Source organism: Euleptes europaea, chromosome 1, assembly GCF_029931775.1.
Source record: "Euleptes europaea isolate rEulEur1 chromosome 1, rEulEur1.hap1, whole genome shotgun sequence".
In the NCBI taxonomy this organism is placed as follows: domain Eukaryota; kingdom Metazoa; phylum Chordata; class Lepidosauria; order Squamata; family Sphaerodactylidae; genus Euleptes; species Euleptes europaea.
Genome location: NC_079312.1, coordinates 165600081 through 165612914, shown reverse-complemented (window position 1 = coordinate 165612914; position 12834 = coordinate 165600081).

Genomic DNA, 12834 nt, shown 5'->3' with positions numbered 1-12834 from the left:
GTTTCCATAGAGTTTCGGTGGAGGCTGCTAGAGCACCCGCGTCACTTCCCGCGCATGCCCGTGTTGCCCGCCGGCTCTCAGGTGGTCAGCAGGCAGCTCGGTGGATTGGCGGGATTTTACCCGCCACCACTGGGCACTTGGCAACCAGAGGATCTCTCATCCAAATACTAACCAAGGTCGATCCTGCTTACCTTCCAAAACCCAACAAGATCCGGCTAGCCTGGGCCACCAAGGTCAGATTGAATATAACTACCCATTTAGAATTATATTCTACAATAGTGTCTTGTCTTTTGTGTTTAACCTCTGGGACCTTGTAAACAGACCCCCCAACAAACCGATCTGGAAGCCAGCGATGGCCTAGGGCTGCAAATCTGCAATCCTGTGTGCCCTTACTCAGACGTAAATTGCACTGAACACAATGGGACTTGCTTCCAAGGAAGCAGACCCAGCAGCATTAAGCTGCAACTGTCACATTCTTTCATTTGCTTTGAGGTTGGAATGATTTTATTAATTTTAAAAAAACAAGTATTAATCTTCATTTAAAAAAAAAACCCATAAAGGCATTCAACGTTACTCAGATCTCTTGGAAGCTGGGTGTAATTCACTCTATTCAGTTATACAACAGAATAAAAAAATAATGTGATGAAAAAAGAAAGCAGGAAATATAATTAGACTATAACGAACTCTTTTATTATCGGTGATACTTTATACTCTCTGTTTTTATATGCTATTAATCTACCCCATAGATGCCTGGAATTTACTGCTATTTTATAGCACCCGGCAAACTTTATGAATTTACCGTGCATATTTATTAATCGTCAGAGATTAATCAATCTGACGTGGCTTTGTAAACACATTGTGCTTGCTGCGCTCCAAATGGCCACCAGGTGGCGAGTCTGCCTGCCTGGAAGACACCGAAGGGGTTTCCCAAGTGCCGGGTGGCGCTGGATGCTTTGCTCTGCCCCCCTAGGGAAAAAGGGTCTCTCATTAGAGCTTTTCAGCCTCATCCCTTGTGAAGCTGTCAGTCAAAACCGCACCTAGCTAACCCTGTTGTCTCTCCACCGTTGGGACACTCTGAGAAAGAAGCAGCCCAGACCAGAGAGGGCACAAGCAAGACCAATTGTATACTCAACAGATCAATCCCAGAAGCTGGACAGGGAAACAAGGGGGTCTGCTATCTTAGACTTGATTCTCACCAACAGGGAAGAACTGGTCGATGAGGTTAAAGTAGTAGGCACCCTGGGTAGTAGTGACCACGTACTCTTGGAATTTACAATCTTGGGGAAAGGAAAACCTGTACGTAGTCAGACATGTAGGTTGGACTTTAAAAGAGCAAATTTTAACAAATTTAACCTTATGCTAGGTAGAATCCCACGGTCGGAAAGGAGAAGGAGAAGGGAGTTCAAGAAGGGTGGGCGTTTCTTAAAAATGAAATACTGAAGGCGCAATCCCAAACCATTCCTATGAGAAAGAAAAATGGGAGGAGCCTAAAGAGGCCAGGGTGGCTCCATAAACAGCTTTTTAAAGAGTTGAGGAATAAAAAAGACTCATTTAGGAAGTGGAAGGAGGGCCTTATAACCAAAGAGGAATATAAGCAAATAACTAGTGCTTGTAGGGAGAGTGTTAGGAAAGCTAAAGCTCAGTATGAACTTAGGCTAGCGAGAGATGCTAAACGCAACAAAAAAGGGTTCTTTTCCTATGTACAGAGTAGGAGTAAGAACAAGATATGCCCATTGCATGGACCAGAAAGTGAAATTGTAACAGGAGATGAAGAGAGGGCAGAATTTCTCAGTTCCTACTTTTCCTCAGTCTTTTCTCGTGAGGGAAGTGGTACTCAACATGGCATAAACAGAACATGTGATGAGGGAAGGGATTTGCAGCCTAGCATTGGCATTGGGGTAGTGTACAAACACCTGGTTTCTTTAAATGAAACAAAATCCTCTGGGCCAGATGAATTGCACTCAAGGGTACTCAAAGAACTTGCAGATGTAATTTCTGAACCTCTGTCCATTATTTTTGAAAAGTCTTGGCAAACTGGTGAGGTGCCAGAAGATTGGAGGTGGGCAAATGTTGTCCCCATCTTCAAGAAGGGGAAAAAGGAGGATCCGGGTAACTACCGACCCATCAGCTTGACTTCTATACCAGGAAAAGTGTTCGAACAAATCATCAAACAGTCAATCCTTGAGCATTTAGAAAGGATGGATCTGATCACTAAGAACCAGCACGGGTTTCTCAAGAATAAGTCATGTCAGACTAATCTTATGTCCTTTTTTGAGAAAGTTACTACCTTGCTAGATCAGGGGAATGCTGTAGACAGTTTATCTAGATTTCAGTAAGGCTTTTGATAAGGTTCCACATAGTATTCTAGTTGACAAATTGGGAAAATGTGGTTTAGATCCTATTATTGTTAGGTGGAACTGCAACCGGTTGACAGATCGTACCCAAAGAGTGCTAGTTAATGGTTCCTCGTCCACTTGGAGAGAAGTGACTAGTGGATTTCCTCAGGGATCTGTGCTGGGCCCTGTGTTGTTCAACATCTTTATAAATGATTTGGATGAAGCAATAGAGGGGATGCTTATTAAATTTGCAGATGATACTAAATTGGGAGGAGCAGCAAATACGGTAGAAGAGAGAGCCAATATGCAGGATGATCTTGACAGGCTGGAGAAGTGGGCTAGAACTAATAAAATGCACTTCAACAAAGACAAATGTAAAGTTCTGCATTTAGGTAGGAAAAATCCAATGCATAATTATAGGATGGGGAAGACTTGTGTGAGCAGTAGTGTGTGTGAAAAGGATCTTGGGGTCTTAGTAGACCAAACACTGAACATGAGTCAGCAGTGTGATGCGGTAGCTAAACAGGCAAATGCAATCTTGGGCTGCGTCAACAGAAGTATAGTGTCCAGATCACGCGAAGTGATGATATTGCTTTACTCCGCTCTGGTTAGACCTCAACTAGAGTACTGTGTTCAGTTTTGGGCACCACAATTTAAGAAAGATGTAGACAAGCTGGAACGTGTCCAGAGGAGGGCAACAAAGATGGTGAGGGGTCTGGAGACCAAGTCCTATGAGGAAAGGTTGAAGGAGCTGGGTATGTTTAGCCTGCAGAGAAGACTGAGAGGGGATATGATAACCATGTTCAAGTACTTGAGGGGCTGTAATATTGAGGAGGGTGTTTTCTGTTGCCCAAGAAGGTCGGACCAGAACCAACGGGTTGAAATTAAATCAAAAGAGTTTCCGTCTAGATATTAGGAAGAATTTTCTAACAGAGCGGTTCCTCAGTGGAACAGGCTTCCTTGGGAGGTGAAAAGCTCTCCTTCCCTGGAGGTTTTAAAGAAGAGGTTAGATGGCCATCTGTCAGCAATGCTGATTCTGTGGCCTTAGGCAGATGATGAGAGGGAGGGCATCTTGGCCATCTTCTGGCCACTAGGTGTGGGGGGGAGGTAGTTGTGAATTTCCTGCATTGTGCAGGGGGTTGGACTTGATGACCCTGGTGGTCCCTTCCAACTCTATGATTCTATTATTCTACTTCCACAAATACCCATTTTTTTAAAAAAAAAACCTCATCTGATAACAGTATTTGTTTATGCCTTTACTTTAAATAGGTATTGGTTACTATTCCAGCATCCAAAGCAGTGGACACTTCTTAATAATGAGCTCATAAAACAAAACAACATATAATAGTGATAATTAGGGTTGCCAACCTCCAGGTGGTTATAGCAAAAATAACACAATTCAGGCTAACATTCACATCAAACAGGAAAATTATATTCACATCAAAGATATTATGTTCACATCAAAGAATCCAGTCATTGTATATTACAACATGTATTTCTCTTAACTTTGTCATTCAAATTAAATCTATATATACCTATCTAATGCTCTATAACCAATACGGTTATACTGTATAGTTATACACACACACACACACATATATACACACACATACTGTATAGTTTTATATATATAGTTATATATACAGTTATACTGTATAGTATACATACCTATAGTTATATATACCTATAGATAGTTATATATACCTATCTAATGCTCTATCTATAACCAATACAGGCAACCAGGCAACAGAGATCCGTTCCCCTGGAGAAAATGGCCGCTGTGGCAATTGGACTCTATGGCACTGAAGTCTCTCCCCTCCCCAAACCCTGCCCTCCTCAGGCTTCACTCCCGAAATCTCCAGATGTTTCCCAACCCAGAGCTGGCAACCCTGAAAATGGTTCTTCAACCAATGTCTGCCAGGCCTAGGGTTGCCAGCTCCAGGTTGGGGAATACCTGGAGATTTGGGGGGCAGAGCCCGAGGAGGCCAGGGTTTGGGGAGGGACTTCAATGGTTGGCAACCCTAGTCAGGCCCCACCAGCAGTTTGGCAACCCTAAAGCAGGTCAGTTCTTTCCTGTCCAAGGAGGCCACTGTAATAAAGGTCCTGCATCTTCTAAGCTCACGATAAGGGCATATGAAGCAAGGAGCCTGAATATTCTCCGTGCAACCAGCATATAGGCTGATCTTGGCACATGTGGCTGTGAGTATAGCTTGAAGTGAGCCCTCAAGAACTGGTTCCTGTTTCCCTCAGGTTGCCAACCTCCAGGTGGTAGCTGGAGATCTCCTGCTATTACAACTAATCTCCAGCTGATACAGATGAGTTCACCTGGAGAAAATGGCCCCTTTGGCAATTGGACTCTATGGCATTGAAGTCCCTCCCCTCCCCAAACCCCAGCCTCCTCAGGCTCCACTCCCAAAATCTCCAGGTATTTCCCAACTTGGAGCTGGCAACCCTATGTGTCCCCCTCAAGTCCTGTGTAGGAGGGGCCTCACATAGGCCTTGCGTTTTGGAGTTGTGATTGTAGTTTCTTGGTGGCGTCCATTAGTAAGTGTTCTCACCCATTTGAAAAGAATGAAGCGACCAGTTGATGAAGTTACCGCTAGAGCAGAGCTGAACCCTGAACTGGAAGCAGAAGAGATAAAGTAGGGTTACCAATCTCCAGGTAGAGCCTGGAATATAGATATCAGTCCCCCTGAAGGAAACTGCAGCTTCAGAGAGTGGACTCTACGGTATTCCATAAAGTTGAAGAGAAGTAGATGGCCTAGAGGGGCATTATATAACCACAGAGCTCCCTTCTCCCCCTAAACTGTGTCCTCCCCTGGCACCTCCCCCAAGTCTCCAGGAATTTCCCAAGCCAGAGCTGGCAGCCCTCAATTAAGCTCACCACCATACCTCGGAGGATACTGCTACAGACAAGAGGAAAAGCCAAATGTGTGTCTCAGGGTTAAGAAAGCAACGCTATTATTTCTTGAGGCCCTAACCACCATTCCCATCCCCAACCAAAACTGGAAAAAAGGGTTCTTCTTCTGCTAGGGTTTCCAGCCTCCAGGTGGGACCTGGGGATCCCCTGGAATTCTCATCTCCAGACAACAGAGATCAGTTCCTTTGGAGAAAACGGATGCCTTGGAGGATGGACTCTGTGGCATTGTAACCCACTGAGGTCCCTGTCCTCCTCAGGCTCCATCCCCAAATCGCTAGGGGTTTCCCAATCTGGATCTGGCAACCCGACATCCCCCCATCCCCCGCTGGTGGCCAGGCGGGAGGCGGCAACCTTAGCTCCTGCTAAGATGTTTGAATCAGGAGTACCCCAACATTTGACATTTCAAATATGAGTTTTATATCCCCCCCTTTTTTTGCCATCAAGTCATAGCGGAGTTATGGCGACCCTGCTTTCAAGGAAAAGACATCCAGAGGTGGTTTGCCATTGCCTGCCTCTGCGTCACGACCCTGGTATTCCTTGGAGGTCTCCCATCCAAATACTAGTCAGTGCTGAGAGTGTGTGGCTGGCCCAAGGTCCCTCAGCAAGCTTCCATGGTGCGAGTGGGGATTTGAACCTGGGTTTCCCAGATCATAGTCCAACACCTTAACCACTACACAGTGCTGGCTATATCCTATAACACATCCAAAGCGGCCATTTTCTCCAGGTGAACTTTTCTGTCGCCTGGAGATCAATTGTAATGGCAGGAGGTCTCAAGGCCTCACCTGAAGGCTGGCAACCCTACCTTAGGCAGATCTATTCCCCTGAGATCCTTCAACCTGGGGGCTTTATTTTGCAAGCATGCTGCACTCCACCCCTGAGCTGTGGGCTGTTTCTTGTAGTGGTTAAGAGCGGCGGTTTGGAGCGCTGGACTCTGATCTGCAGAACCGGGTTTGATTCCTCACTCCTCCACATGAGAAGCGGAGGCTAATCTGTTGAACTGGATTTGTTTCCCAACTCCTACACATGAAGCTAGTTGGGTGACCTTGGGCTAGTCACACTTTCTCAGCCTCACCTACCTCACAGGGTGTCTGTTGTGGGGAGGGGAAGGGAAGGGGATTGTAGGCCGGTTTGATTCTTTCTTAAGTGGTAGAGAAAGTCGGCATGTAAAAACCAACTCTTCTTCTTCTTCTCTTCATCCCACACCTGCCAGTTGGTATCACAGGCGGCGGGAGCCAAACCTGGGAGGCAAACACCAGGACAGCCTGCGCCATCTAAGCAGAAATCATGCTTCGAAAGGGACCGCTTCATGCGGGTCTCGATCTGCAGACTTGTGAGAAATGGCTGCAGGTGAGAGTCAATGTTGGAAGGGAGAGCTGAGGTGTCGGGAAGCGGCAACTGGATGCCCCCCCTTTCTCCAGGCTCCCTAAAACCTGGCCTTTCTCTCCTTCCAGCTGTAGGCTCCCCCCTCAAACTTCGGCTCCCGCTTGCCATCCCCCTGCCTTCTTGCCGCTCTCATGCTCCCAGTTGAATTATGGGTAACGCCGCGCATGGCCTCGTAAAATATTATGAAGACATCTGTAGCACTGCCTGGGTTTATGATACGTGACCCTTGGTTGCTCGCTGTAAACGCGCCGGCTGTGGTGGGGCGGCGGCATCTGGGAGCTGTCAGCTGGGTGGCTTCAGGCGAATTCCTCAGGTGTTGGTCAGAAAGGCAGAGATTTCCTTTTTTTTTTTAGTGTAATTTTTCTTATTTTTATAATATCAAACAAAACAAACAAATACAATAATAACAAAAAACAAAAAAAAGAAAATACAAAAGAGTATCAATTATAATTATACAAAGTTATAAAGTTCAACAAAGCAAAAATACCCTTTTGACCCTCCACCCACCTTAAAAAAGTGACCCATCACCTGACTTCTGCAGAAGTGTCTAAACAGTTTTGAAAATTATTAATAGTAATAATGGAAAAGTAAATACACTTGTTTCTATAACTCACTAACTAAAATAGTAAAACAAATTTTTGCCAGTTTGGCCCAAGAAAGGCAGAGATTTCCCCACCTCCAGGGATTGTTCGATTTAGGGGAGAAAATGCTGGCACAGCCATTTTGGCCACCTGTCTGTCATTTGAATCGTTTTGTTTCTTCGTAGGTGATCAGAACTCAACCGGAGAGGGAGAGATTTGCTCAGATATGACTGTGGCAAGCTTACTTGTACCAAGAGGCGGTGTGGTGTAGTGGTTAGAGGGTTGGGCTAGGACCTGGGACAACTATGTTTGACTCCCCACTCTGCCAGAGAAGTTCGCTGGGTAGGGTTGCCAACCTCCAGGTACTAGCTGGAGATCTCCCGCTATTACAACTGATCTCCAGCCGATAGAGATCAGTCCACCTGGAGAAAATGGCTGCTTTGGCTATCGGACTCTATGGCATTGAAGTCCCTCCCCTCCCCAAACCCCGCCCTCCTCAGGCTCTGCCCCCAAAATCTCCCGCCGGTGGAGAAGAGGGACCTGGCAACCTTATCGCTGCGTGACCCTGGGCCTGCCACAATCTCTCAGCCTAACCTACCTCACAAGGTGGTTGTTGTGGGGATTGAGTGGAGGAGGGAAGAACGAGGTGATAGGCTTTGGGTCTTGACTAGGGAGAAAAGCGGGATATGAATAAAATAAGCCCCAGGAATGATCCACCAGGCTTGTTTTCCATGCCAGCATTCAGCTCTGGAACACTGAACAGAACAATAGAGCATGTGCAGAATGCCTTTCCCAACCTCAGCCTGCAGCAAGGGACCGTGGTTCAGAGGTAGTACACCCACTTTGTTCAGCTTTTATAGCCAGTTACAGTGGAAGGGTCTTTTCTGTGCTTGCCCCAGGCTCTAGAATGATCGTCCCTGTAAGTTTTAGAACTGCTCTTTCCCTCTGGCATGCTGCAAGGGGTGAAGAAGGCAGCTGTTCCAGAGGGAGCTTGGGTCTTGGCTGACTTTTATGCTGATTTTTTTGTACCAGAGACTTATATAGTTTTACTTTGTTTGGCTTTTAGTTCTTTGTTTTTTTTTAAATATCCCACTCTTCCTCCAAGCCCTTAAGGGCAGCATACATGGTCTCCCCCATCCATTTCTACCCTTACAACAACCTTATGGGATAGGTTAGAATAAAAAAGGGAAGAGTTGGTTTTTATATGCCGACTTTATCTACCACTTAAGGAAGAATCAAACCATATATATGGATTGTTGCAAACCAAGGAGGGAGGGAGGGACTGAGAGAGTGACTCTCCCATGGCCACCAAGACTTACTTATCTGAGTAAGATTCGAATCCAGCAGCACCTCAAAGGCCAACAAGATTTCCAAGGTATAAGCTGTTGAGAGTCAAAACTCCCTCCATCAGATATCTGATGCAGGGAGCTTTGCCTCTGGAAAGCTTATACCTTGGAAATCTTGTTGGCCTGTGAGGCGCGGCTGGATTCGAATCTTGCTCTTCTAACTGCAGACAACATGGCTGGCTACCCACCTGAAATTATCCGAGGAATATTTCGTTTTTAACCCCCCCAATTCTTGTTAGAAAAGGAATTCCATACAAATATCAGAAGAGGGGAACCCAATATTGTGTTCACCAAGCTACACTGCTGTGGCCGGCTTGGCCTCTGGTCAGGACAAAAGGAATGGTAATGTGTGCGAATGAGTGCAGATAGTTACAGAGGGTTGGTCTGCAGTAGAACAGTTGGATTTGAGTACTTAGAACCCACCAAGAGTTTCAGGTAGGGATGCCAGATCCCTCTTCCCCACCGGCGGGAGGTTTTGGGGCGGAGCCTGAGGAGGGCGGGGTTTGGGAATTTTCTCCAGGTGAACTGATCTCTATCAGCTGGAGATCAGTTGTATCAGCAGGAAATCTTCTGCCAGTACCTGGAGGTTGTGCAACCGAAACAAAAGCTAGTGCCCTAAAAGTGACTACTGGAATACTCAAGCACTTATGGCAAAACAGACAGAATTATGCTGATTAGTCAATCACTATATTGTGCATACAAACACAAAATGCAAAACAGTGTTATACACAAATCAATTCCAAAGAAGAAAGTTCAACAGCCCGTATAATTTAAGGTCCTTGCAGCTTGTAAAGGAGTCCTTGCAGCTGTGTAGGTGAACTCCAAGTTTGTAAAGGAGTCCTTGCAGCTGTGTAGGTGAACGCCAAAACAGGTTTCCGGTAAAAGTCCTTTTTCGCAAAACTGCTTTTTCATCATTGGCAGTCCACTATAACATTATCCACAGAACGTATGTTCTGGCTGAACAAGCTCTTAGCTCATTTGTAAGGTGGATGGCTAATCAGCATAATTCTGTCTGTTTTGCCATAAGTGCTTGAGTATTCCAGTAGTACCTGGAGGTTGGCAACCCTAGTTTCAGGGTATAAGCTTTTTAAGAGTCGAAGCTCCCTTCGTCAGACATGAGCAGGAATGGAGATCTCCGAGACTTTATATCCCAGTCGGAAGGTGGGAGGGGTATTGTAAAGAATGCTTGTTAAGGATGCAAAGGTACCATAGCTATTGTAATCTGCTTGATGAGAACAGATGGGAAATGCTTGGGGGAGTGGGGGGGCTGGTTTGTACGCAATAAGGTGTCTGGCCGGTCTCCTGGTGGCCACAAGATGGCGCTGCTCATTGAAGTGGAAAGCTCAGGAAGGACAAAGAGATGATTTTTTTTTTGCAGCTGGACAGTTTATGGAGCAGCCAGAAAGAGGATATAGTGGGGTTTAGACAATAATTCCAACTTACGGTCTCTCAGTGCCTGGAATACAGCAAGCGTTAAGCAGCCTTTTAATGGAGCCAAAGTCTTGCAAGTGGGGCTCAGTCTGAGAATCTGTTATCAGTGTGAAGGGCGTAATCACCGAACCCTTAAAAGCACAGTATAGGACAGAGTATCTCTGAGCATACGGAGGATGCATTCCCCACACCACCAAATAACAATCAGAGGTGCACCTCTGGATCCATATAATCTAGCTCAGCATTCTGTTTTCAGCTAGACAACATCTGTGGCAGGGCAGCTCACCAAAAGGACTGCTACATGACAACTTTTCTTTCTTTCTCTCTCTCTCCAGCATCTGGTAATTCAGAGGTATACTGCTACTGTACAGGGAGGTTCTATTGGCTATGATAATCAATGGACCCATGAGTTTGTGCAGTCCTTTTTTAAAAAAGCCTTGATCTAGAGACCCTCACCCTCCTTGTAGCAGTGAATTTCATATGACGCACTGGGGACTTCTTTTTTGGCAGCTTGGACCTACAGCTAATTGATTTCAGTGGCTAACAGGTCTGTGATCCTAGTACAATGAGAATAGAAGTAAAGTCAAGCTGCTCCCGGCCCCCAGTATTTGGTATTAGGTTTTACAAGTTTGAACTGCAGAGTCTCTCTTTTGAAATGGAGATCAGGAACAAGATCTAATTTATACATAACACGAACCACATGGGCAGAAGAAGACTTGGTTTTTATAGCCTGATTTTCTCTCCCTTTTAAGGAGTCTCAGAGCTGCTTGCAATTGCTTCCCCTGCCCCTCCCCACACCAGACACCATGTGAGGTAGGTGAGGCTGAGAGAGTTTGGAGAGAACTGTGACTAGCCCAAGGTCACCCAGCAGGCTTCATGTGTAGGAGTGAGGAATCAAAACCAGTTCTCCAGATCAGAGTCCACTGCTCTTAACCACTACACCACACTGGGTAACATTCGTAACCCAGGTAAGCATTCCGCAGGTTGAATGTTATGGTTGAATGGGCACATGGACTCCTTTGCATTAGCTTTCCAGGCGCACACTTCCCTATAACTGGTGTGTTGCTGCATGAAAATGGACCAGCACACACGACAGATGCGTTTCACTGCAATGGGATCTACGTGGAACATTGGAAAGGGTAAGCAATTTACCCGTGGCCCGTCTCACACGTCTTAGGTCATCTGAGGGAATTCCATGTGCAGTATTGCTGCTACCAACCTAGTTCTGTGAACCGTTCAAAATCTGCTGGCCAGCTTTTTCTCCCCTTCCCCCACAACGAGGAATCTGCTGAGTCATCTTATCCCTCAACACATGGATACATCGCTGCCCCCCATCCCCATCTGTTGGTTGCTTAATGCAAATCTGTTGGTTGCTTAATTGCACCCAAGGGTACTCAGTTGGTGCTGAGTTGTTTTCTGTTGCCCCAGAAGGTCGGACCAGAACCAACGGGTTGAAATTAAATCAAAAGAGTTTCCGTCTAGACATTAGGAAGAATTTTCTAACAGTTAGAGCGGTTCCTCAGTGGAACAGGCTTCCTCGGAGGGGGTGGTGGTGGTAAGCTCTCCTTCCCTGGAGGTTTTTAAGAAGAGTTTAGATGGCCATCTGTCAGCAATGCTGATTCTGTGACCTTAGGCAGATGATGAGAGGGAGGGCATGTTGGCCATCTTCTGGTCACTTGGGGTGTGTGGGGGGGATGTAGTTGTGAATTTCCTGCATTGTGCAGGGGGTTGGACTTGATGGCCCTGGTGGTCCCTTCCAACTCTATGATTCTATGAAATTTGCTTGGGAGCATGTCAGATTGCAGGATGCTAAATTCTGTATCCCAGTACCAAATCTTGCACGGAGGGAGGTGGGAGCTAATAGGCAGACTGTTCGATAGAGTACTTACATGCCGCTGCATTCAGGGGCTTAAATGTTGTGCAAAAACTCACTCAGAGAAGGGAGAGCAAGCCAGGGCTATATACTGTCATATACTGTAGCCTGGTCAAGGTTTTTGCCATGCTCTAATGTCACATCAAGGTGCAGTTCTCTTACAAAGGGATTTCAAAGGGAGATTAGAAAGAGAGACTGCTGAATGACAACTAATAATGAAGCTCAAGACAATGCATTCTCCTGGATTGAATAGAGATCTGGAATTCCAGTCTTATTACCAATGCTAATTTCTCCCTCTGCATATCACTCCTAATCCAGTCATGCCTGCTGATGTCATTTACTTGCTTTTGACATTTACATTGCCATCGTGAGTCTAATTCATTCTTCTCTCCTTAAGGATAGATGGAATCACATTCTAGCTGTATCTGAAGAAGTGAGCTGTGGCTCACGAAAGCTCATACCCTGCCAGAAATTGTGTTAGTCTTTAAGGTGCTAATGGACTCTTGCTCTTTTCTACTGCTATTAACAGACTAACACGGCTACTCATCACAATACATCAAGATGCAGTATCCAAGCAGTGGGGGTCGTACATAGGGCTGGCTCAGTTCTCAGTGACCTCCCTATAAGGATTTGGATGCACATTATTCTTGGCAGGTGCAAAGTAGCCACATTCTGGAGTCCTAAAGACAGAGAAAGCGGAGAGGGGTCAGAGGCAAACATCCAAGGAAAGGGAGCTGCTGCCCTTTCTTTCTGGTTCTCTCTCTCTGCTTGATGGCTAATTTCCCCTGCTCTGTTCCCTCCCAGCTCTGGGGGAAAATGAGCTGTCAGACAGCATCAGAGATAAACAAGAGTGGGAGGTATGCACTGACTCCAGGTTGCTTGTGTTTTTACCTGTGATCTCCTCCAGCTTTCTCTGCCTAAGGGACTCTTGATAATCTACGACAGGCTGCCCTGGTGACTTATG